Here is a 27,352-nt window from a genome sequence, read left to right on the forward strand (position 1 = left end):
TCCCTCCATGTGATATGGCCCTTAGGAGGGTGAGGGCTGTGGGGCCATGGGGCCGTGGCTGGCCCTGTGACCTGAATACCAAGTTTTTGTAACCCGCTCGGAGTCAGAAACACAGGCGAATGTAATCTGTCACCTGGCTCGAGACCAAGACAGTGATAAATGTCAGAAACAGCCCCCAGGGGCAGTGATGTATGGAAGGTGGTAGGTGACCTGACACAGGCAGCCCGTCCTGGGGTGACACCCTTGACCAGGGTGCCAGGTGGATGCCCTTTGTCATCATGGAGTTGTCCATATTTACTCTTGTGCCACAGCCACTTGCTCAGAGTGAGAGGCCTCTGTCTTAGCTAGGGGTGCTGCAGATTTAGAGTAAATGATAGTAAGGCTTTTGTTTTTCACTCTGTGAAAGGATGGAAACATTTTTCTTAGAAAATCTCTCTCTATTTTGCATTAGATAGACCTGCACTGAATATGCATGTAATGCTATGTCTTTATCTTAAGTAAAATAGAGTAATCCTGTTTTTATTTCTCCTTTTAAAAAGGACTTTTTTTTTTCTCCCAATCCCACCAAGAGGCTCAGAGGGTTGACAAGTTCCCATTAGTGGGTAGTGGTGTCCAGTGGGGGCGGGACACTCGACTCTGCTCTTTCTGTGAGCCTGGATGTGTAAAGTCCAGGGGGGCTTTGCCTGCAGTCACACCGTGGTCGTGTTGTCCCTAGTGTGAGGTGCCATGCGACCCCTCCCCACTTGCGTCCCCTCCCACATGGCTCAGGGCTGAGAGTGAAGGAGCCAGCTCCTGGCATGTGGCCTCCTGACATCACCCTGCTGAGTCTTTTTTGCTTGCAGGAGATTAACATGGTGTTGTTTAAATCCTTCAAGAAACACTCCAGCAGTGCTGTGACCTTTCACAGTTGTGGTTCCGAGAGTTCTTCCTGGAGCTGACGATGGGCAGGAGGATCCAGTTCCCCATTGAGATGTCCATGCCTTGGATCCTGACGAACCACATCGTGGAGACCAAGGAGGCATGAATGATGGAGTGAGCGTCCTATGGGCCAGTCTTGGCTCTCTGTTTATGGTGACCAGGGTCCTTGGTGGCATTTGGGAGCTGGGAGGTGGGGGAAGGGGCCACACTGTTCTTAGCACTTCCTCTTGGGATACGACTTCAGAGATTAATACAAGTAACAGATTTCTTGGCTTTGAAATCAAGAGCTCGGGCAGTAGGACTAATTAAGTCCCACCATGTTCAGATGCTGGCCAGGCCCTGGGGACTTAGCTGGGGTCAGGGAGAGAAGATGTGGCCTGGCCTGTCACATGGCAGAGCCTCCAGCGCAGATGAATTTGAAGGAGGAAGTGTTGATTGGACAGCTTTGTTCTGAGGTCAGGGCTCAGGGCCAGGACAGGGCTCAAAGACTTTCAAAATATGAAGTCCATGGAGGGAAAGTAATAGAAAAATGGGTGTCTTGTGGTGACCAGATCAGGGACTGACCCAGCAGCTTCTTCTTCGCCCTGTTTGCAGGGCGAATGGTTAGCACCTCACCTTTGCCCATGCATGTCAGTTCTCGCGTGGCGCCCGGGAGGATGGCCTTCCACTTTCTCTGGAGTGGCCATGGCATCTATTCTGCAGTGTCAGAGATGGTATGAGGAGGACAGAGACCCAACACAGAGGAGACCCAACACAGAGGTGTTGGCGTGCCTCTGTGTCATGCTTCTGGGATTGGGCTTGGCCCTGCTGCGCACGTGGCCTCCCCTTGTCAAGCAGGAGTGGTTTGGCACCCTCAGAGGGAACTTACTCCTGGAGACCATTGGCCACCGCCTTTTGTCCAGACATGGGTCAGGGAGAGAGGGGCTTTTGGCTACACTGGACATGGTCATGGTCAACTGTGGGACCCAGGACCTTCATATATTTTTCTTTTTAAGTCAGTGTGTTCTTAAAAATAAGAAAATAACTTACTTTTGCGGTTATAGAAAATACCGCATGCTTGTGGTGAAAGCTTTGACACAAGACAAGTGAGAGGCTGCAGTTATAGGAGACCCTTATGGATCTACCAGGTGCCTGGACATGACCTGAGTAAGGCATCCCCCCCTTGGAATAGGCCGGGCTGGTGTGAGTGCGTCATCAGGGCCCTCGGCAAGAACCGAGTTTGGTGTTTGAAGTAAGAGAGCATTTTCCTCACGTGAGAGGACAATAGTAAAAGTTAAGTTTCTGGAGGTGTGTAGAGCGTGAGAGCCAAGAAGCCCTGTGTGGGAGGCTGGCTGACTGCTCGTCCCTCTGCAGGTATGTCCTCTACTCCCTGGACCTGTACAATGACAGTGCCCACTACGCCCTCACCAGGTTCAACAAGCAGTTTCTCTACGACGAAATCGAGGCAGAGGTGAGGGCCCAGGCACTGTAAACAAACTTTCTTTCCTTTTCCTTTTCCTCTGATATTAGAGGAAGCAAACTTTCTTTATAATACAAGGAAGTTTAAACAATGGATTGAACTTTTGAAATAAACATTTTGGGATGAACCCTTCTATCTGCACTTTTCTCTGTGCATCTGCACGTGTGATGATTGGGGTCCTACCACATAAGCTGTGGGGTGACATACTTCTTCACTTGACAGCATGTCACAAGCACTTCTCTATCCTCACTGTCTTTGGTTATAGACACGGTCTAAAGCATCTTAAAGAAGATGCCCTGAACCAAGCCCTGTTTTATTTCTTTCATTTTAACTTTTTATTTTTCCTATTATAAATAATGCTTTGATTAACTTCTGGGCACATAATTTTTTAGTTGTGTTGGATTATTTCTCGAGGACAAATTCCTACAAGTGGAATTATTAAGTCTATATATACACAACTAAGGAGATCAATCTTATTTTCTAGCTTAAGATTTAAGAGAACTTAACCTCAACAAATTGTATTGTGCAGCTGGGTCTCCTTCTCCACCTCCTCACAAAGACCACCAGAAAGCGCTTCTTTAGGGAGCTCTCATGGGCTCCTGGGTAATGCAGGGTGGGCGCAGGGCAGAGACCTGCAGGTCCTGGGGCCACTCTCCTCTGAGCACACGGCGTTCTCATCACAGTTCCGGGGCAGGGTGCTAGCCCCCTTTGCGAGTGAGGATATGGTTTCGAGGGTGAAGTTGCAAGGCTGTCTCCACCCTGTGTCTCCTAACTGACCTCAGTGTCCAGAGCAGCCAGCCCTGTGTCTGTGTCTCCTGAGAAACAGCCTGCTGGCAGAAGCTGCCCCCAGAGTGGGGACCCCACATGCAATGCACATTAACCCCCTGGGAACACAAGACGAAGACAGACTTTTTCATATTCCTTTGAGAGCAGAGAATAGGAGCATTTTTCTCCATCAGTAAGAAAGGTGTGATGTTATTTTCACTGGCTGTGCAGTGGTTACTCCTGGCCACACCATAATACGTTTAATCTGCTGTCGTTGGACAATAAGGTGGCTTCTTGTTTCTCTTTCCTAGTAAGAACCTCTGTTATTGCCTTTTTTTTTTTTTTTTTTTGAGGAAGATTAGCCCTGAGCTAACATCACTGCCAATCCTCCTCTTTTTGCTGAGGAAGACTGACCCTGAGCTAACATCCATGCCCATCTTCCTCCACTTTATATGTGGGACGCCTGCCACAGCATGGCTTGACAAGCGGTACACAGGTCCACACCCAGGATCTGAACCAGCGAACCCCGGGCTGCTGAAGCAGAACGTGTGAACTTAACCACTGCGCTACTGGGCTGGCCCAAGTTGCCTTTTTTAAAAATTTTACATCCCAGGACTTATTTATAATGGGAAATTTGTACCTTTTGATCACCTTCAACCATTTTGCCTACCCCGCCCCCCCCTTTGGCAACCATCGATCTGTTCTTTGTATCTATGAACTTGGTTTTCTTTCTTAGATTCCACATATAAGTGAGCTCCTATGGTATTTGTCTTTCCCTGTCTGATTTATTTCACTTAGCATAATGTCCTCAAGGCCCGTCCATATTGTCACAAGATGGCAAGGTTTTTTCTTTTTTATGACTGAATAATATTCCTTCGTGTGTGTGTATGTGTGTGTACTACATCTTCTTCATCCGTTTATCCATTGGTGGACTCTTAGGTTGTTTCCATGTCTTGCGTTTTGTAAATAATGCTGCAGTGAACATGGGGGTATAGATATCTGTTCAAGACGGTAATTTCCTTTCCTTCATATGTATACCCAGAAGTAGAATGGCTGAATCAAAAGAGGTTTTTTGGTGTTATTTGATATTGATTTAGGGAATCAATCTAATACATGCTCTCTTTTTCTTCAGGTGAATCTGTGCTTTGACCAATTTGTTTACAAGCTGGCAGACCAGATATTTGCATATTATAAGATCATGGCTGGAAGGTGAGTATATGCCTTGTTATTTGAGTATGAAATTTTGGGTAACTTGACATGACATTTCCATTAAAATTCACAGCGTGTGAGAAACATCTTCTTTTCCTTCCGTACTAGCTTGCTTCTTGATAAACGGTTACGATCAGAATGCAAGAATCAGGGGGCGACAATCCATCTCCCGCCATCTAACCGCTATGAGACGCTCCTCAAGCAGAGGCACGTGCAGGTGAGCCAGGCTTCTGGGCATGGCGAGGTGTGGAGCTGGCACTAGAAATAGTGGGCTTTTCTTAGAGCTCACTAGGTTTTAATAGACTTCATATGTTATGTGACTGTGGGAACATCCTTATAAAATGTTAAGATTTTAAAGACAAACAGTTTCTCTTAGCTAACCTGAAACACAAGGGAAGACCTGTAGCGCTCTGCACCCGCGCCTGCCTGGGCCCCCACTGCAAGCTCAGCCCCACAGGGCTTGGCTCCTCTCCAGGAGCCCAAAAGCCAGAGCTTATAAGAATGAAGGTGAGAAACAATTGTCAGCTCAGAGTGTCAGAGAGGCGCTTTCCCTTGGCCAGCACAAAGAATACAGTGCTTGTTTTTTGTTTCTTTAAAAACAGTATGTATACATCACAAAAAAAGTTAGGAAGAAAGAGAAAACCGTGGGGAAAATTCCATGTAATTGTGACTACAGATAACAACCATTCACATTTTGGGACATTTTCCACCAAGGTTTTGTCTGTTTTTATGCTATTGAAATGATGTTGAGGTACACATATGTTGGTAGACTCTGAACAAGAGGTGGGGTAATTTTCTTCCTCATTGTTAGAACTCTGGAGGTCAGGTGTGCACAGGCAGCTCTGTGCTGGGAGATGGTCATGAGCACCATCCTGAGGGGTGTGCTCACTGACAGACCTCATTCTCCAGGGTCTCTGGTGAGGCTTGGGATTTCTGCCCGAGATGTAAGCATAAGTTCAATGCAAAGGACACTGCAAAAGTTCTTTACGGCTTTGACTTGCAGAATTTCAGCTCCAGGAAGGTAGGGCATTTGGTTGTGACACCTGTATATATAATTTCATCTAAAATGTTTACAGTTTTGTACAGTATTTATTTATCTTTTAGAATTGGTTTCTGGAGGGTGTATGTCTGTATATTTTCTTGCTTGCTTGTTTTTGTTGTTCACTCTTTCTGCCCTCTCCGTACCCCAGCTCCTGGGCAGGTCCGTAGACCTCAATCGTCTGATTACACAGCGTATCTCTGCAGCTATCTGTAAGTCTCTGGAACTGGCAATTGGACGCTTTGAGAGTGAGGACCTGACATCACTCGTGGTAAGTGCTCTCCCCTTTCTCAGGCTCCATAGATTTGGGGGAGACTAGCTGCAAGGATTTGAGCTAATTTTACTATGTCCTCACTGAAAAACTGAACCAATCGTAGGTTCACTTTTTGCACAGAAATCAAAAAGTATGCACTAACTGAGCTTCAGCTATCCTGGGTATGTTTTTAAGCATCTGCTCTTAGTATTCACAGTTCTAAATTGACTTCAAAGAACACTTAATCTCAGTCTCGAATAAATTACACCTAACTATGGCAAAAGAATGAAAGGAGGAAAGTTATAAAAATCAACAAGAAATGAAGACAGAGAAAAAGGATTTGAGAGAAAAATATATAGAAGATAGACAGTGAAGATCCAACATAGATGGCATAGGGGTCCCTGAAGAAGAAAACCAGAGCAATGGATGCAACAAATATTAAAGTTGTATTTCAAGAAAATATTGATTAAAAAACACACTATAAATATATATTAAAAGCACGCGTCATATGCCTGGTAAAACTGACCCAGAGTGGCGACACCAAGGAATATTGCAGTAAAAGTATTGGACTTTAGAGGAAAAGAAAAAGTCCTCTGGGTATCTGAGCAGAGCAATCAGGGAAAGAAAATCCGATTGTCCTCAAACCGCTGCCAGCAGCTCTTTGTGCCGGAAGCCAAGGAAAGGAAGTGGGAAGTAAGGATTTTGTGCTAAGCCAAATCGATCTTCCAAGAATGATGGCTGCACACCAATGGTAGTGAACATGCCAGAAGTCAAGGAAGATTCTTCTTTACTAGAGAAGCAGCTTTGGGCAAGAGAATGTAAGAAGCCTTGGTGGGGTGAGGGGCTGTCGCCTCAGGACACACTAAAAGATTGAGCTTCCCCAAGTAGGGTCTTGGACCATGGCATTTTAATTGTCATTGGCCATATATGATTTGGATTGCAATCATCGGTCAAGACTTTGACCTAGACCTGCACTGCCCATTACAAATATAATGCAAGCCACATAGATCATTTTAAATTTAATCATAGTCACATTAGACAAGGAAAAAGAAATAGGTGAAATTAATTTTAATAATCTATTTTATTTAACCCAATATATCCAAAAATTAACAATTCAACATGTAATCATTATAAAAATATTATTGACACAGGTGTCTTACATTCTTTGTCTTCATACTCGTTTTTTGAAATCTGGTGTGTATCTCACATACACAGCACACCTCAGTTTGGACCAGCCACATTCTTGTTCCTATATGTGGCCAGTGGCTGCTGCAGGGGACAGCGCAGACCTAGGCAGGTTTTTATGAGCAATCAGTGTGAAAGCTTCTGTGAACATGCTTGCCAGCTCTGCCACACTGTTGTGCTTATGAATAACCCCAGGTGCATTGGAGAAGGTGACTCAGGCTAACAGTGAGTACATATGTGGTGGTGGACACGTCCCAGTGGTCTCTGACCTGTAAGGTGGTTGGAGGCCAGTGGTGTGCAGGGGGGAAGTGACTGCAGTGGAAAAGGACAATGGCCCTGTAGGGGCGACCATGGTAAGGAGGGGCATTTTAAAGGCAGTAGGGAGGGCATAATGAATTTAGATGTGAGAAGCAAGCTTGTGTTGCCTATCAGACCCTGCCATGTGTGGTCTTGCTGTAGCTTGCTTGCCCCTCCTTGGTATGGGCTCTGTTTTTGGCCTCCCCCCCACCCCCGCCACCACCAACAGAGCACTGTCTGTGTGGAGAATGGAGGTCACTGTGCTGGGCCCAGTTCTGTCCTCACACCCTGTCTTTGTGGTCCCTAGGAGCTGGACGGCCTCTTGGAAATCAACCGCATGACCCACAAGCTGCTCAGCAGGTACCTGACACTGGACGGCTTTGACGCCATGTTCCGGGAGGCCAACCACAACATGTCGGCACCTTACGGGAGAATCACCCTCCATGTCTTCTGGGAACTCAACTATGACTTCCTGCCCAACTACTGCTACAATGGCTCTACCAACCGGTGAGCGTGCTGCCTCACAGATGGTTCCCGATGCTTCTGCCAAATGATATCTAGACAAGATGGTCTCAGGCCCTCCAGTATGTCCACTGGGTCACCACCGCCCCTTCTTCTGTGCCCATCAGGATACTCAGGCCCTCCTGGTCTCGTCCATTTTGCATGTGCATCCCTGGGCTAGCCGTTGGGCGTCTGGTCGTGGCTTTGCAGTGGAGACTGCATGGCAAGCCAGAGTTCCTGTCTAGGGCACTTGCTTGTGGCTTAGGGTGGCATCTCATGCACGTGAACAGCGGCTGCCAGGTCTGCATCCCCTCCACAGTTTTAAGTCTCCCTGACATTGGACTGTGGTGGGTGACTCTACTTTTCATGGTTCGATTCTGGGATATCGGGGTGTGTGAGGATCTGTCAGTTAGCCACCCTCCCACCCTCCTACCATTTTACTGCTATGTTGAACAGCACAAAATAGCCACTTGGATGATGGGACGGTTGAGAGCAGCAGTTTCATGTGGTCCAGCCTCATGATACAGCCCCAAGTCCTGGATGGCCCTGCCTTGGCCTCCATGCACTGGGCCACCATCTATAGGAGATTTGTTCTCTCTGCACTTAGCTTGGTTCCATCTCTGCGTCAGCACGTGCCAGGGACATGGTGTGAGTGTATATGTGTGTGAGTGTATGTGAGAGAGAAAATGTGGGTGTGTGAGTGAGAGCACATGTGAGTGTGTGAGAATAAACATGGATGTGTGAATGTGCATGAGAGTGTGTGAGTGTAAGAGCTAGAAAGTTTAGGTATGAGGGTGTGTGTGCATTTGTGACAGTGTGTGTGAGTGTTACGACCACTTTTTAAAAATAAGCGTGTTCTATTTTGTTTTGCTTTGCTCCTGGATCTGAACATCCACCATGTATTAGCTGAATTGTTACTCCCTTTCAGACCCAGAGTTTTGTGTCTCAAGAGGGGGTGCTAAGCTCTGATGGTACCTGCTGCTGCCATTGTCAGTTGGGGCTCCAGGGTTAGATTTCCTTGTGGGGAGGCAGGCCTGTCCCCAGGTGCATGGAGCTGTTCCGTCAGAGCCATTGGCCCAGCCCCAGGTGGCTGATGCCCATCCCCAGGCAGCGGTGGTGGGGACATGGCCATGGCCTCCAGAACCGTGGGCGGAGGAGCCTGGCTGGGTACAGTCCGCTGGGAGCAAACGTTAGAGACGACTACTCCCTGTTTAACTTCCTTTTAAGGTGCCTCGTTTCGTGAAACAGATATTTTTCAAGTTGTTATAGAGTCAGAATTAACTGAAAATATATTTTTGTTACACAAATAATGCATGATATTTACAGAAAAGCTAGAGATCATGTGTGTGTGTGTCTCTATATATGTCTATATATATCTCACTGTCTATATAGGGAAAAATTATATATGGAGGAAAAATAATTAAATCCCCAGAGATTTCCCTTGTAAAAAAATGTGTGTATCTTGTAGAGTTTTTGCCATACAGTTAAACATGCATAGGTATTTTTATTTTGCACAAATGGGTGCTATTAGGCATACTGTTATATACACATTCTTTTTCCAGGTGACGTATCAGGAGGAGCATCGTTTTGTGTTAGTGAGGATGCGTATATGCTCCTTCTGCATCTGAGAATCCGTTTAAGCGATGGCCAGTGTTCGCAGGGTTCTCTTTGTTTTGGTTGGTCCATTGAAACCTTTGGGAGTGATTTCTGTTAGCTTTCCTTAAATCATTTTTGCCTCATGTTAGAACTGGCATCTCCAAAGGTGAAGTGTAACAGAACCCCACTGTCAGTGGGCTGAGAAAAGGTGTTCCAATGGGGTCAGAATCAGGCAACACAGGGAGTTGTGATTTTTTGTATTATTTTAGATGGTATTTTTGATTATCTAGCATTTTGTCATCCTTTAAAAGATTTCCCAGAGATCTGGGAACAGTTGAAGATGTTCCCTGTGTGCCTGCTGCACTGAGTATGTCCACACAGCTCTGGCCTGTCCTGGTCTCCTTGGTGACAGGTCAGTGGGTGGAGCCCTGAGAAATGAAGAGGGGTGATGGCCCGCGGGGGAAGGTCAGGGTTACGTGGTGATGACATTCAGCAGGTGCCCTGAACCCTTCTGCTGAGTTGTTGTGTTTTCTGAAAGACACTCCAGGCTTCTGAACGAAAGTTGGGTAAGGAGTGTGGAGCTAGGGAAACAGATCAGATTCTGAGGCCCCGCCTGCCAAGTTGGCTCGTGTGGGTGTCCTCACCCTGCTTGGGGCTGATGATGGAGAACCTCCCACTGTCCAAGGCCATCTGACCTGCTGGCAGCAGGAGTCTCACTCTCAAAGACAGAGTGTCAGGGCTCAGGTCGAGAAGTTGGCGCTGTGTAACCCAGTGACCTGACGGAGAGTCGAAAACCTCCAGGCCAGCGTTGACTGTAGGGCCTTGGTGGAACTGTCTGTGTGATGAACTTTGAGGCATCCAGTTAGATAAACAGAAGAGGCACCAGGTGGTACCTCAGCCCTCTGTTCCCTGATTGCACACAACACGTCTAACATAAATGACAGCAAGCGGCAGAGACAGCACTGGGTGTCTTCGTCTGTTGTGGCATATGTCCCCCACGGGCCATGAGGCACTGTGACCATTCCTGTTTGTGGAGCAGACACAAAGACCCGGGAGAGTATGAGTGGGCCCTACTTGGGCAGCAGGAGGCCGCTCTACCCACCGAGGCTCCTCGAGAGCTGTATGCCCTCCTTGAGCAGCTAGTTGATCACATCTGGAGCTAGTTTCACATGTCGGGGTTGCTACCCTCAGGGCACATCTGTTAACAAGGGCCAGCATGAAGTGACCTCATCCTCCTTGGGCCCTGAGATGCCATTCGGAGGGAGCCCTATCTGTCACAGGGGCCTCTCCTCCCCAGAGGAGCTCTGCTTTACTTGGGGGACCTCCACCTTTACATTCCTGTTGACAAATGCCATTACTTCTGTATTTTTAACAGGTCTTCCAGTGGGGTCATTATAGCTTCCATGATGTGGAAAAGGCGTTTTAAAATAGCATTTTGTGTGTCCAAGTTACATATGGAAACCTGAGAAGACAGACAAACCTGTGCCGCCCAGTATTTTAACTCTATGTCTGAGGGTTTCTGAGAGCTGCTTAAGGGAAACCAGAACTTCACTTGTTGCTCCACGTATCTGCTTAATTTGCTGCTTATTTCTGATGCTTCTGCCTGGTGACTCTGGGGAGTGGCATAGGGTGGCCTGTGACTTACAAATAACCTGACAGCTAATAATTGTGTGACAGTGCTATGACCCTGGAGACAGGGCAGCAGTTGGGACAGAGTCAGGCCTCTGGCCAGCAGACCACAGAGGGAGGGTGTGTCCTCAGTCACTTTGTCCCATCACTGGCGATGTTAACTTCTGCCCTTGGTTAGGGTGGTGGCTGCCAGATTTCTCCCTAGCTTGTTAACCATTTTATGTTTGAAATTTATAAGTAATTTATAGGGAGATAATTTGAGACTGTAAATAAACTGTTCCTTGTTAAAATTTGGTCCACTCGTTTTAGCAGCTGTTGACGATTCTTACCCAAATCAGTTATCAGTATGATGATTGAACAATGGTCATTTTTGAACTTCTTCATTCCATCTACATATATTAGTTGGCATTCTGCTGTACATGTTAGCGTTTATGTATTTGTTTATTATCAGTAAGTCCTCAGGGATTCTAACTCAGAGTTATGATCTGTTACTATCATTACTTGATTTTTGTGGCTCAAATTAGTCCAGGGTTGGCCAGCGGAGCCCCTTCTGCCAAGTTTCTGTGTCCTGTTTGCTGTCCCCATCATTCTTAAGCACTGCCCTACAAGAAGTTCCAGGTTTGTCTTATTTCTGCTCTGTCCTTGCAATCTATCATTTCTACAAAGATTCCTTTTAGTGGAGAGTATTTTAAAACTAAGCCTGGTATTTAAAAACTAAGTCTGGGTGTTAGGTATGTTCATTGCTATTTGGGTGTCATTGTTTCTGGAACCTTTCGGTGGTCAGAGATAGGAAATACTTGTGTACTATATTAGGTTCCTCTGGTTGCTATAACAAATTACCACAAACTAGGGGCTTAAAAGAGAAATTTCTTTTCTCACACTTCTGGAGGCTAGAAGTCCAAAATCCAGGTGTCCCCAGGGTTGTGCTCCCTCTGAGACTCTGGGTAGAATCTTTTCTTGACTCTTCCCAGCTTTTGGTGGTGGCGGGTAATTCTTAGCCTTGCTTAGTCTGCAGCTGCATCACTCCAGTCTCTATCTCTGTCATCACATGGCGTTTTCCCTGTGTGTCTCTCTCTTCTTATAAGGACATGAGTCATAGTGGATTGAGGGCCCACTCTACTCCGGTATGACCTCATCTTAACTAATTACATCTGTAACAACCCTATTTCTGAATAAGATCACATTCTGAAGTGCTGGTAATTAAGGCTTCAAATTATCTTTTTAGGGGATACAGTTAAACCCATGACATGTGCATGTGTGTGTGTGTGCATGCGTTTCTCGAAAGCTGATCTATATATTAAAACCGTGAATTTGCAGTGATATCTTCAATTGCAGTTCAACACCACAGGGTTCATTCTGGTCTTCCCCTTTTGTATTTTTGTAACTTCTTTCTATACTGAGAATCCTTATTTCATTATCCTTAGTATATTTCCTCATTTGCTCGGTTCTCAAAAATGCACAGAGTAGTTTCAGAATTACAGATCCTTACCATTGTGAGACACAAACCTGCTAACTAGAATTCAGTGTTTGTTTCCAATTTTTTTGTCTTTAGATTGAGAATATATATAGTGAAAATATGGTATTCAAAAATTATTGGGGATAATGGAGTAACAGGGTTTGGATTTACTCTTTTGCCTTAAACAAGTGAAAAACTGGACAAAAGTTAGGAAACAGTTGTTTTTCAGACATTAGACATTTCCCTGAGGGAAAGGAAACAAAGGAAGTGAGCCCTATGACTTCCCTGGCTTTCTTCCTGGAAGCACTGTCTGGGCCACGGTGCAGAGGTGGGTAACCAAGTACAGCTTGGAAGTCTTACTTCGTGGGGGAGACAGACTGGGGAAATCAAGGAAGCTAAGACTGCTGGAATTTGCAGGGCAGAGTGCAGGAGAGGAGAGAGCTACACAGAGAAACAGCTCCTGAAACCAACTTAGGCCCCTTTAGTCCTTGCTTGAATATTAAACCACGTGTGCATTGGATAGAAATCCAAAAGGCTAGGCAAAGCACAACTGCTGGGGAGCTGTAAACTGAATAATTCCCAGAGCTCACACAGAGCCAGGAGTGTCATTTGAGGCCCTACCAGCAAGAATGGGGAAGCCTCATTGACGACCCAGGCATTGGATAGAATTGCCAGAAGGACCTGCCTTGGTACCAGCCTTGGGGACAGTGATTACTCTGCCACCCTAACAAATCATGAAAGGATCCAGCTGACTTTCAAGCAATTTAATGGCCTGCCCTAAAAATTCAGCGCTCTTTAAAGGATAGCAATAAAATCCAGACACTCAGCAACATGACATTTCTGTGTAAACACACTCAGTACTATAGGCCACTGGTCTCCCCTCAGATGCGCATGTTCGTTTTATGTACTGGTGATACTTTGACAGTTACATCCTTTCTTATTTATTAAAGTGCACTATATGTCTTAATCAAGGTCTTAGAATTTAATAATTAGCGAATCCGTATATTTTTCTTTATTATGCTTGTTTGCAAAAGTTTTATGTGCTTAAATGAACCCTTCTGATTTGAGTGGTAGCAGAGTTTGGCATTTCTGCTTTAAAATCCAAGCATTTGATTTTCAGCGGCCCCTAATCCATTTTTAAGCCACAGTCTCTTGGCTAGGTGAGTGTAGTTATAAACTCTTAGCTCATTCTTCCCTTTAGCTTGTAACTAGTGATCTGAATAATTGGACATCGCTGCCTGTGTCCGCTTTCCCACTCCTGTCCCCACTGTTAGTGTGGTGTCCAGAGGCCCAGCAGGGCCTGAGTGCTTGGTCAGGACCACTTGTCCAAGGACTGATTTAGGCTTGAAATGGTTCTGGTGACAACAGACCAGATTTTCCCTGAGTTTGGAGACTGTCTAGTGGTTTCAGACGGACCCCTTAGTTCTCACTCTGTTCCTGAACTTGGATACATTTATCATACTTTTGAATATTTATATCTCATTCATACTCTGGTTTTTGATTTCCTAGAATTTTTCCTATGTGATAATTATATCAGTTAACTGGGAGGAAGATTTAATTGATGGGTGATGGGAAAGTTCTGAACTTTAAAAAAATTTCTTTTAATTAAAAAGTTAAATTTTTGTTTTTGTTTCCTTTTTTTTCTTTTAAATCTTTTTGTTTAGATTTGTTCGGACAGTATTATCATTTTCTCAAGAATTTCAAAGAGATAAACAGCCTAATGCACAACCCCAGTATTTGCATGGATCAAAGGTAGGTTCTTGTGTGTTTGTGTTAAGATTTTTAAGTTCACAATGAAGCGTATTTTGAAGTTTAGTTAAAATCAGTTTGTTGCAATGATTTAAATATATCATGCCATGTTAATAACTGTTAAATGGTAAAATGCTATGGTTTTCTTCCATTATCACCTTCCTGGAAAGTAACATAGTGTTGGGATAGCCCTCTGGCCATGTGGTGGACAGCAGGCTGGGCCCAGCCTTACTCCTGGCACCTAAAATAAGTGAGATTGTTAGCAGATTTAAAGGTTTAGAAACATCAAGCCAAGAAAGTGTGTAGAAGAGGCTTGGGGCACTTGTGTGACGGAGGGGCTGGGTGGCCAGTCCCGGTGTGGTGCCATGAAGGGAGAAGTTGAGGTGGGAGGGGGCAAGTGGAAAGAGAGTTGACATCCAGAAACCAAAGGCAAGCTGGTGAAAACCACAGGATACCTGCCGTCTAGTAAGATGAGACAGGTGTCCAGGCTGAGGTGGGTGGATTAGCAACAAATGAGTATTTTAATGGTTAGTGTTATTAATATTTAAAGCCTTCTTTGAGTTTAATAAGAAAAAGACAGACACTCGGTAGTAAGAAGGAAACAGATGCAATGAGCAGACATTTCCCAAAAATGTACTTAAAAAAATAAAAATAGATATCCAGCCTTATCAGTAATTGAGGGATTATAAATGACAACAGTAAGAATTATTTTGCCCCAAATCAGAAAAGGTTAAGGTACCCAACTCCTTCTGTAGGGTAGTGGAATTGTCTTGAGTGCTGCTGCAGGAGCTCACCTGGGACTGTGTGATGCTGGGGGCCATCTGCCAGCATTTATCAATGTTTATATGTTCTCACTTAGAGGAAACCAGACACCTGAGGAAATAAATCACTTGAGTCCAAAGTGAGCTCTGTTATGGGGGTAGTCCTACAACATTGGCATAAAAAATGGGAAGTACCCAACTTAACACCAAGAATACTAGAACAGTTTACTGTCTGGCAGAATGCATTGCAGCTGTTGAAAATAATTACATAGATCTTATTGACTATGGGGTCCTAGGTCCTGTATTTTATTAAGTTAAAAAAAAAATCAAGGGCCGGCCTGGTGGCATAGTGGTTAAGCTCACGCACTCCGCTTCAGTGGCCTAGGGTTCACCGGTTCAGATCCTGGGCGTAGACCTAGCACAGCTTGTCAAGCCATGCTGTGGCAGGCCTCCCGCATAAAATAGAGGAAGGTTGGCAACAGATGTTAGCTCAGGGCCTATCTTCCTCCCACACACAAGAAAAGAAAGATAGAAAGAAAAAGAAAGAAAATTCCAACAAAGAGCAAGTGGAAAAACCAAATCAGAAAAAAAAAAAAAATCAAACTCCAAACACAGTGATCCTAATTACAGAAAGATACCGGAGAAAAGAGTATTGGAATATGAAGCAGCAGCTGTCTCTCAGAGGGCTGAGTCTGACTTAAACTCTATGATGCATTTGCATTGTTCTCACTTGTTTTTTAAGCTGTTTCTGTCTGATGTCAGTGTCAGCCTCAGTCTCACGCAGCTTGACCCATAGGCTGTGTGCAGAAGTGGCGCACGGTCCCTGTCCATTAGAGACACCAGCCTCCCTCCACCTGGGAGCCTGTAGCTCTGAGCAGGTGCCACTTGATGCTGATCTGAAGCTCTGATGGGCCAAGATTTGGCAACGTGTTCTCTATGTTTTCTGAATGTTCTTCTCACAGGTGCAGAAATGAACCTATTAACACAATGACATGAAAGGACCACTCTTCAGGCCCCCAGCTGTGACTCAGAGGGGTCTTGGCTCATCAGTCTTTCCTTTCTGACTAGTCTTTGGAGAGACACCCTGGCCTCCTCTCCCTCCAGCGTCTCCAAGCTCCTAATGTCCATCATGGCGTGTCTCGCAAAAGGGCCCTTTGGTTGCCCACTGCTATCTTTATCACAGCATCCCAACACTCTGTAAGCTAATGTGTCCATTTAAAATCTTCAGCCTGTTAGCCAAGAAGGAAATGACAGATGCGTTGCTGGGACGAGCCTGAGTGTTTAGCAGAGGATACATTTGAGAGGAAAGGGAAAGCAGTGTTGGTAAAAATAGAAACTGCCTGTGTTTTACAAGAATACGTGGAATTCAAGGTGAAAGTGATGCTATTTGTGTTGCGCACTCGGGAGGAAATGTGTGCTCTCTGTGCTGGCTCCTGGGAATGCTGTGAAAGGGACTGGTGTGACAGAGCCTTGGGTGGTCTCAGGGGCGGTCTCACTCTGGGAGGATCTGGATGCTGAGAAGGGACCAGCCCTGCAGAGGGGCCTGGAGGCCAAGGCTGTCGGGATGGCAGGCAGTGTGGGGCATTCAGGCCCCGGCGAGGGGCCAAGGCCTGAGGCGGGTCAGGGAGTAGGCAGAGAATGATGCCCGGTAGAAAGATGTTATTTTAGGCCAGGCAGGAGATGGTGGCTTGGACCACATGATGTTGACAGAGATGGAGAGAAGTAGATGGATTCAGGGTGTATTTTAGGGGTGGACTTGACTGAACTGACTTCCGACCTGGAGATGGAGGGTGAGGGAGAAGGAAGACCCAGTGCTACTTCCTAGGTTCCTGGTGGTTAGGGAATGGAAGTGCCACTTTTTGAAATAAGACGGGGCTAGATTTGAGGAAGATAAAGGCAAGAGGCCTTCATCTCAGGGCCTGTGTCCACTCCCCTTCCTGGGGCTGCCCGCGCTGCTGTGAGGAGCGAGGACACTGCCCTGCTAAGGGTCCATTCAGCCATAGCCAGGCTGGCCTTGCACCATCTCCCATTGGCTGAGGTTGGGGCGGGGACACCGGAAGGGTGTGGGATGGGTTAGGGGATCATGCGGCTCCCCTCAGTTAGTGTCAGGGTTTAGCTGGCTGTTCCAAGCCTTGTGATGATGACCAAGAATGAAGAAGGCTAGGTGTCACTGTCCCATCTGCTGTGTTCTGGACAGAGTGTCAGTTTTTAGTATTAAGTAGTGGTATTCTTTGTACTGATATCAAGTTGCAGTCACAGTCTCAGGGTGTACTCAGCAAGCATTTCCCGAGAGTGTGCTATGTCGCAGGCTATGCTGGCCTCAGTCAGGGAACAGAGTTCTTGGCGCAGCAGGAGCTGGGTGTAGGCCTTGCTCTGGAGAGGCCTGAAGGCATTGGCGAGGCCCCCACAGGCACCCAGGAGCCAGATAGCCTAGGCCGGACAAGGGAAGGGCCCCCCTGTTGGCCCCATGGGTCTGGGCGTATGGCCAGCGAGGCCTGGAGGGCGAGAGGGAGGCTCAGGTTGGTGAAATGCAGGTGGGGGCCTGACGCCTCTGCCCTCCTCCTTCCTCCCTCTTAGCCAAAGATTTCTCACCTGCAGAGGGGTCCCCAGTGGCTCCTGCCTTAGAGAAGGGAGGTGGGAGATGAAAGCACCTTCACTGGGAGGCCCCTCAGGTTGGACAGATGACACTAGCTTGTGGTGGGACATGAGGTCCAGGAAGTTACCAGACTGCCTCTTCTCCAACCCTAAGTGACACCCATACTCTACGGACCCCATTCTCATGCTCTCTGAGCTGCTGGTTGAGTGAGGCTGGCAACAGGGATAGACCCAGGTGCACCCATCCTGTCTTTCAAACTGGGGATGACAGAGGCCAGGATGTAGATTGAGAGCCAGTGGGCTGCCACCCCAACACAGCGTGCACCAGGACACTTTCTAAGGTGCCAGCTGGATCTGAGAATTAGAAAAGGAGTTGCTAACCCATTCTTTCCTGATTCTCTGTTCCTTAGAGTGTGAACCTCTCATGTCCGTCCTCTGGGTTGCCCGCCTGCCTCACTACAGACGGTAGCTTGAACTTGGCCGTACTGGGAGCATTTGCAGCTTGGAAATGGGCAAGCACTAGAATCCAGGCTGGTGTGTTGGTGCACACTGCACACCTCTCTGCCCCTCGGAAAGGGTGTGAGTTAGATTATTTTTAAAAGGATTAGAATAAGTGCTCTAATGCCCCTTTTCTGAAATTAAAATATAGTGCCTTACCTCCTCAGAACTAAAAGAAATTTTATGTAATTTTAGAAGTTAGGACTAGAAAGTTTGGCAGGTAAGATAGAAATTTCTTGGGTTTCTGCTAACTAAAAGATTTGCTATGAAGTTGGCTTGGCTCTGAAATTTTTAATCCTGCTCTTAGGCATGACCACAAAAGAAAGTTTTTATTGCATTGTAATAAACACAAGTGTCCATGGGAAAGAGGAACCAAGAAATGAGGTGGTTCTTCCCTTCTCTGTCCTCCAGTTCCTCCCCTGCCCCAGCATTTGGAGAGGATAACAAGCAGTGAGGAAAGGTGGACGCTGGTGATTGCCCCCTTGATCTGCACAGCATCTAGCCATAGGGGTGTCAGGCCAGCCTCCCTCTTGGTCTCGAAGGGGTGGATTCCTGGCTTGTGTGGTTGGTTTCAAAAGAAGTTCCCCTCCAGCACGGTTGTGTCCATCCTGCTGTGTCCATCATCGTATTAAAGGCACAGGAGACACATTTTCATTCTGCAGGGTTTTCCTCCAGGAATGCAGGGAGACGGCAGTGTTTCAGCTTCCCATGTGGCAAAGCTGTGAGCCCACAGTTTCTGAGTAGCCCGGGGTCTGCATTCACATGTTGTGTGTCCACAGGGGCACAGACACTTTTGGAGCAAAGCAGGTGCCCATTTAGGGGGAAGGAAAGATTAGATGAATTGGATTTGATTGTTCTTTCTAAAGCAACCAGACGTGACTGAACTTGAACTTACAGATTTCAGCCTTAGTTTGAGAAATTATGATTGTGTCATTTTTATTCTCATAACCTAAACCAATATTTTTGTTAGATTATTTGGACTCTAACAAAAGTTTGGATGGGTGACATTGATGTTGACTGTTCATCTTATATGACACTTTTTTGAGGATCAAAAAAAGGCGGAACGCTGAAACATCATGATATCGGAGTTGAATGTTGTATTCGAAGGACAGTCATTTTATTTGAATTGCTCAAACCTGTCAGCTGCATGTCATTTTGCTGCAATATAATTTATAGTGTTTGTACCTGTGAGATTATGGAATACCCAGGAATCCAATCAAAAATCCAACTAGTTCTTTTTTTTGTGAATGATGAACTAGAGCTAGTGTCTTATGGAAATAAAATTGACTTAGATGAGTGGTCCATTTATGGCATTATCTTTTTGGTTCTTGGTAATATCACCACTCTGAGTGAACTCTCTTCAGGACATCACTGATACTCTTTCCTATAAGGTAAGTAAGACTGTACCCGATTGACAGTTGAAGTTGCACAGCGTCAAGTGTGTTAGGGAACCCAAGGCACACAACTCATGAGTCTGGAGCCCACATACTCCGGTTTCCAGGCAAGGCCCACGTCTCTGCATCAGACATGGCCAGCAGTGTTTCTTGAACTGAGCTGTAAGCGTGGATGTCCAGAGTGCTTCCCTCCTCTGAGTATTTTACCATGTAGTATCTGTAGGTAGGTCCTCCTCCCCTCCCTCTGAGTAGTTACATTATTCAACTTGTGTTGTCCCTAGCATCTGCCATCTTTGGGATGAGTGTAATTCGCAGGGAAGTCAGACACTGGCCGAGGGGCCAGGAAGCAGGTATTATTGAACCACAGGCCCCAAGCAAGTCAGGGTGACTTTCCGAGTGAATTTTCTCACTTGTAACCTGAGGCTATTAGATTTCAGTAGTGATTTTTGTGTTTTTCTTTTCAAGCGTTAGAACTTATTATCAAGCAAAAACCTCACACAGAATCCCAGCACTTAAAGCACAGTGTGGTGCTTGGAGGAGGCAGTGGGAGGTAGTGTGTGTCTGACCCAATGATTGAAATATGGTCCTTTCAAGTCTGATACGGTCATAGGAGTGGACATGTGACAGGCACTTTGCAGAGCTTCTGTGGTTCTCAGTGTAGCAGAGGAAATAGCTAAGATAATTATAAAACAGGGATGTGGGAAATACAGGGACCTAAATGGAGGTAAGCTTGGTATACTTCACTCAAAAAGTGGTAATATGTTGATAACAGTAGATTGTGATAACTTATGTAATGCATAATGTAAGACCTAGAACAACCACTTAAAAGATGTGTGCAAAGAGATACTGTCAAAAATGCTATAGGTAAATCACAATGGAATTCTAAAAAATGTTTAAGTGACCCATAGGGAAGACAGGAAAATGAAACAGAGCCCACTTAAATATTAAGAATTATATGTAAGTGTATTAAATGTAAGTGGTATAAATAAAAGAGAGATTGGCAGAGAGAATTAAGAAACATGACTGTACACGAAACTCACTTAAAATTAGTGATATGTGTAGGTTGAAGGAAAAAGGATGGAAAAAGATATACCATGCAAACATTACTCAGAAGACAGCAGGAGTGACTATGTTAATACAAGATAAAGTAAATTTCAGAGCAGAGACTATTACCAGGGACAAAAAGGGACATTACATAATGATAAAAGGGTCAAGCCACTGAGAAAATATGGTAATCCTAAATGTTTATGCTCCAAACAACAGAGCTTCAAAATACTTGAAGCAAAAACTAACTTAAGTGAAAGGAGAAATGAACAACTCCACAATAATAGTTGGGGAATTCCATGTTCTTCTCCCTTAGTAATTGATAGACTAGGTAGACAGAAAAATCAGCAACAAAGAACTGAACACAATCAACCGACAGGATATTACTGACATGTATAGAACACTCCACCCAACAACATCAGAACACGTTCTCTTCAAGTGCCCGTGGAGCATTCCCTAAGATAGACCATATCCTGGGCCATAAAGCAAACCTCAACAAAATTAAAAGAATTGAAATCAGGGGCCGGCCCCATGGCTGAGTGGTTAAAGTTCTGCACACTCCGGTACAGCAGCTCAGGTTTGTGAGTTCAGATCCCAGGTGTGGAGCTACTCCACTCAGCAGCCATGCTGAGGAGGCATCCCACATGCGAAGTGGAGGAAGATTGGCACAGATGTTAGCTTGAGGCTAATCTTCCTCAAGCAGGAAAAAACAACAGATAGGCAATGGATGTTTAGCTCAGGGCGAATCTTCCTCACCAAAAAAAAAAAGAATTGAAATCGTACACAGTGTGTTCTCTGACCATATGAGCTCCAATTAGAAATCAGTAACAAAAAGATGACAAGAAAAATCTCCTAACACATTTCTAAAATGTTCCATGGATTAAGAGGAAGTGTCAAGAGAAATTTTTAAAAAAAGGCATTGAATTGAATGAAATGCAAATATATCAAAATTTGTGGGATGCAGCTAAAGAGTTTCTGAGAGGGAAGTACATAGCACTGAATGCATATATTAGTGATCTCCCTGCTGAGTATGTGTCCGTGTCCTCAGATGAGCTTGGAGGTTCCCTCCTACAGGAGACCATCCTGACTACCTTTCTCAGTTGCCCACCCTGCAGGGACTGCCGTTCCCAGCTGCCTGTGCATCTCTCAGAATGCAGCTCCCATGGCCTCATCAGGGTCTGTCCTTGGGTGTCTCCCCCAGTAGATTGGGAGCAGCTCCATGGAACAGCAGTGAGGCTCTAAGATGTATTCATTTCTCATTCCGGGACCTCAAAATGGCTTCTTTAAAACTGGCAGTTTAATAAATGTTGAAAAACCAAACTGTTTTCTTTTCTTTGTTTTAGCAAGCTTGCTTTTCATGTCTTCAGTTTGAAGACATAAATACTAGTAAAGGCAGTCTAACAGATTCTCTGGATCTCTCCACCTAAGGGTGCCGTGTGTTGAGTGCATCTTTGCATAATAATTCTTTATCTTCATGAGTGTGTAGGGACCATGTTGAGGACTCTGGAGATTTCATCAGACACTTATGTTCTCTATCCCCCAGGCTTTGAACTTGGCCTACTCTAGCATTTACGGCAGCTACCGGAACTTTGTGGGACCTCCGCACTTCCAGGTCATCTGCCGGCTGCTTGGATACCAGGGCATTGCAGTGGTCATGGAGGAGCTGCTGAAGGTTGTCAAGAGCCTGGTATGTTTCCCTCTGATGTGCTTCCTTCACCCAGTGAAGGGTTCTGCACCCAATTCCAATGTAGAGAGGGGGTTTTTCACTCCACCAAGCAATTCTCAGACACCAGCCGTGTGTCCTACAGTTCAACTCAATTCTGACACTGTCCACCTAGAGATAGCATCAGATCCTAAAGGTTAAAGCTCAGTCCTACAAGACTGCCCCTCTTCCCCTAGGTGCCAATTGCAAGTCCAGGTTGTCACCTTTGCCTCTGACTGACTGGCTGTAAATCAGAGATTTCTACAACGCCCTCCTTGGGTTTGATTAATTTGCTAGGGCAGCTCACATGACTCAGGAAACTAGTTTACTCACTAGATGACCAGTTTATTACAAAGGACATTAAAGGATATAAATCAACAGCCAGATGAAGAGATAGACACAAAAGAGCTTCTGTCTTCATGGAATTTGGGGCCTGGGACGGTGGCACATGGAAGCATTCCGGTTCCCCAACCTAGAGGCTTTCTGAACCTTGTCCTTTTGGATTTTTTGGAAGCTTCATTACACAGGCATGCTTGGTTAAATCAATGGCCATTGGTGACTGATTCAACTTCCAGTCCCTCTCGCCTCTCTGGAGGCCTGGGGATGGGACTGAAAGTTCCAACCTTCTGATCAGGTGGTTGGTTCTCCTGGCAACCAGCCCCAGCCTTAGATGCTTTCCAAAGTCACCTCATTAACATAACAAAAGATACCTTTAAGGCTCACTTAACTTAGGAAATTCCAAGGGTTTTAGGAGCTCTGTGCCAGAAAATGGGGACAAAGACCAAATACATGTTTCTTATTATAAATCACACAAGGCTTTGAATTCACTGAGATAGAACAAACCAGGGAGTCTTTGTATCTGGACTGTTCAGTTTAGCTCCAAACATACACAGTTTGATTTCTCTCCCATCGTTCTTGATTCCAGAGAAGATCCATGTTATTTTAACTAAGTCATAGAAAAAGTTAAGTACTGTTGATGAAAATAATCCATCAGCAATCTATAAATGAAAATTTGGGAGAGTTTATTCTGAGCTAAAATCTGAGGACCATGGCCCGGGGCCTTTCTTCCTGAAGGTAGAAAGGGCACCGAAGAAGGTATACAGAGTGGTTATATACCCCCAAAGAGGATCTTTCTCATATGATTGAAATGTCCCTTTCACAATAGTCGCGAGACTGCTCTGTCAGCACAGCGATTGATGGACACAGCAGGTAGGTCTGCTGTCTCTGTGGACACAGCAGGTTGGCAGGTCTGTTGTGTCAAGCTGGGTGGTCACAGGTGAGCTGGGTGGTCACAGGTGAGCTGGGTGGTCAAAGGTGAGCATAGCAATCAGTTCCTAGCCTGAGGAAAGATGCTTATCCTTAAGAAAATGCCAATGTGGGGGAAGTTGCACCTTTATCTTAAGGCCACTTGTTCTTGCCACAGTAAATGTTTAAAGCAGATATACAGTGCGTGCTCCATGGCCACCGCCAGGCCCTTTTGGAAAAAACAAAGTCAGGCCAAATTAGGTTTACAGCAAATGGCTTCCTCATATACTCCAATATATCCTATTGCTTGCCATTTCTATTTGTCAATACCAAAATAGAGCCTTTCTTGTAAGAGAATATTATCCTTTATACGCATAGTCTCCCCTCAACTCCTTTTGTAAAGGACCACCGCTGTTGCCCAAAACTTGTAGGAAAAGACAGTGCTCTGGAGATGGAAGACAAAACAGAAACCAGGAGGGCACTATAGAAAGCCTTTGTGTTTCAGTTGGTGAGCATCTGGGAGGAGACAGTTCTGCGAAGACCCCTATTTTCATTTGTGAAATAGGAGTTTTCTTAAAACAAAGATTTCAAAGAAACACTTATGCTGGGGCAAGTGGAGTCGAGCGTGTTGGCCACGAGGAGTCTGAGCTATTGATGGGGGAGGGCTGAGCAAGGGCAGAGGGGGCTCAGCTTTGAGGTGGTGGTGTTGGCAGGATACCACTGCTGCTCAAAGGCTCCCGTTACCTTGAGAGAGCCGATTCCCACTTGTAGGGTGGACGGCATGTGCCCCTTTGCTGGGGGCTGGGGTGAAGTCGCAATGAAGGATTCAGATCCTCGTCTGTCTAACTTCAGACTGAGGTGAGAAGTTAGTGCAGGAAAGTCTTTTATTTGTCCTTTTGAAAAGGGAGAGAGAGAATATTTGTAGGTTATCATGGATTTAGTTTTCTATACATAATTTATTTCTGTTTTTAACTGAAAGAAAACTTTATAAAATCTCGATCTTTAATCTTTTTTTCCTTAATCATCTTTCTGTGACTGGGCCTCTTACCGCCCAAGAGGGGTTGTCTGCCTGCTGCAAGACATGCCAGTAGTCAAGAGGCAGGTGGTAGGAGAGAAAGGGTTTTATTACAGCTTGCTAGCAAGGAGAAAGGTGGCCGACTAATGTCCCAAAGAACCGTCTTACAGAACAAGGACTACAGGCCAGTTATATATGGGGCTGGTCTCTGGGTTGGAGAGGCATCTGGTCTTTCTTAGTTCCTGACAGTTTTTTGTTTTACTGGGTGTGCATCACAGACTGGAGCAATGCCCTATACCCTGGTCTTTCAGTTGTCATTGACGGTGGCTATCAGCAGAGACTCTCTGCCCCAGGGTCATCAGATTCCTAAGGAACTCAAAAGAACTAAGCTATCAACTTATAGCAGCTGGGAGGGGCCATAAAATCTACACAACATGTCTGGATTAGTTAATCAGAGGTCATTCAAAGTTATATTATGGTTTCTTTTCTACAGTATGGCTTCCCTTATGTCAACTTTGTGTTGAGCCGGTATCAAGCCCATTTCTTTAATGTTCTTTATTGCCAAATATAGATTTTCGTGTCTTTTCCATGATTCACATACTAGTCAAGAGGAAGCTTGAAGCAGAGTTTATGGCCACATAAGTAAAATAGCTATCCATCAGGAAGATGATACGATCATTAGCAGTGCAAAGCAAAAGCTGACAAAATTCTGAGAAGTTGACAAAATCTGCAACTGTGTAGGTCACGATCAAAAACCAATTAGAATACAGTCATGTGTTGCTTAACAATGTATCATTCTGAGAAATGTGTCAGGCCACTTGCCTCCTGAAAGGGGAGTTGTGTTTTAGAACATCATTTAGTCAGTTGTGTCAAGTCACCCTGGTGGAAGCTGCTTTCTTTTTGTGGATGGAATTTCCTTTCTCAGCCAAAGTGATTCTCAGTCCTGGGCATAACCAGATGTTTTACTAACAGACTCTTTCTCAGAAGTCCCCGTGCACTGCCCACAGCCTCCAGGACAGTGGCAGCCGGAGGCTCACACAGCCTGTCTCTCCCACAGCTGCAAGGCACGATCCTGCAGTATGTGAAGACGCTGATGGAGGTGATGCCCAAGATCTGCCGCCTGCCCCGGCATGAGTACGGCTCTCCCGGTGAGCATGGTGCCTCCCTGGGTATGGTGGGGAGGGCGAACGTCAGCCCTCAGGCCACAGTAAAGAGCGTTACTGACATGGATCTCACCCGCTTTCCCCGGGTGGGAGGAGGCAGGAGCCCATGCAGAGCTTGATTGTTTCCAGTAGAACAAACAGACCAGTCTGTCAGCTGGGGCAGGTGTGCCGAAGGTGTGTTGGAGTCACCGTTTTGGGGGGAGGAAGCTGTGGGAGAAGCCACTGCCTCTTAGTTGTCGACGGGTAACAGGGCTCTGAACCCTGTGCCCCTCAGCTCCCCCACAACACCAGGACCTTGAAGATCACCAACCCAGGGAGGGGCAGGAAGCTGACTACCCAGTCCAACTGCTCTGCTGGGCTTGACGGGACCAGGCCTCAAGGGCGCCCCATGAAGGCACTGCTTTCCCACAGTGCAGTCTGTCCCTCTGTAGGGCAGGCTTCCCTTCTGGAGCTGTGGGGCTCTAGGACAGATGGGCCGTTCAGGGTGCCAGGCCCATGTGCCTGACAGAAGCTGATTGGGGCTATCCAAATAAACAGCCTAATGATCCCAGAAGTATTGTTCAGGATAAGATTGGACCATGGGAGCCCTTGTCTCTTAGGAAAACTGCCTTTTGTCTCCTATCTTATAACACTTTCCTGAAAGGTGGACAGCTGTCTCATTAAGTGACTTGGGTCCACTCATGGTCACCAATGAGAGACGTTCTGATGAGTAGTCGGCTGGTATGGCTGAGCTCCCAGGTGGTGCCCAGTACCTGCACAGGGCTGTTCCTGTGTTTGAGGACATGGTGACACGACCCATTGAGCCACTGTGAAGGGAAATAACCATTGGCGTGGCCTTGCTTAGGAGAACTTAACTTTAATTCATTGTCAGAAAGTAGATGAGTAATGCCGGGAAAATAAAACTAGTGCTCATATCCTGACTAGAGATGGGAATTTTAAATGTTGAAGATGAAGCCATTTAGGCCAAATTCCAAGCTGGTCTAGGGCAGAGCTGTGGACCGCAGGGCTGCTCGTCACATCTCTTGCCCACTGCCACCCGGTGTCGGCACAGAGGCTGGTATAGCCCAGGTACATGGGCACCACCTCGTGGGTAAAGCCATGTTGCTGACAGGTCCCGCTCATATGTGCCTGTTGGGGGATGACACACGTGAAGGAGTGTTTTTTCCCCTAGAGGGATGAGTTCACACCAAGGAATGTTGAGAACAGAGGTGTGGACATGGTGAGGAAGGGAGAGCCTCTCAGGCAGTCAGGGCAATGCGGGTCCTTGTGGAATGGCATTCAAGGCCCGACCTGTTGGGATGAGGGTTTGGAATCTGGTAGATCTCCCACTTTATTCTTCTCAGGGTTCTTCTGGCTATTCTAGGTCTTCTGCATGACCCTATAAATTCTGGAGTCAGCTTGTGGATTTTTGACTGGGTCAGCATTGAAAGTATAGATCAAGTGAGGGAATATTGACTTTCTTTCCAGTCTTTATACCTTGTGTCTTTTCACGCCTTATTACAATGTCCAGGGCCTCGAGGACTATGGTGAAGATGCATTGTCTTGCTTTGGAGCTCAGGGAGAAAGCTTGCAGGTTTCACCACTGAACATGCTGTTAGCCGCAGGTTTTTTGTAGACATCCCTGATGAGATTGACTACATCCCTTTCTATGCCTGTGAAGGGATATTGAATTTTATCAAATATTGTTTCTGCCTCTGCTGGAGATGACAGTGTGGTCTTTCTCATTTATTCTTGTAATGTGGTGCCTCCTTGGAAGATACAGCCTGACCAAGAAAGAAGCCCTGGAGCCGAGGCCCAGGGCCCAGGTGGTAGACAAACTACTGTTGCAGGGAAGATGTTGGGGTGAGGTGACTTGTGGTCATCTCCATAGCGGGCATGG

General features: G+C 45.9%; 1 protein-coding gene and 1 pseudogene across 9 annotated transcripts in view; one reads left to right on the forward strand and one right to left on the reverse strand.

Moving 5' to 3' along the window:
* The window catches only part of LOC111771883 (protein FAM170A-like), a 141,278-nt gene that overhangs the window by 99,703 nt on the left and 14,223 nt on the right, over positions 1-27,352 (reverse strand). The gene's annotated exons all lie outside the window — the stretch shown is intronic.
* Positions 1-27,352, forward strand: part of LOC111767453 (cytoplasmic FMR1-interacting protein 1-like) — a 106,812-nt pseudogene that overhangs the window by 60,605 nt on the left and 18,855 nt on the right.

This window comes from Equus caballus, chromosome 1, assembly GCF_041296265.1.
Source record: "Equus caballus isolate H_3958 breed thoroughbred chromosome 1, TB-T2T, whole genome shotgun sequence".
Taxonomy (NCBI): domain Eukaryota; kingdom Metazoa; phylum Chordata; class Mammalia; order Perissodactyla; family Equidae; genus Equus; species Equus caballus.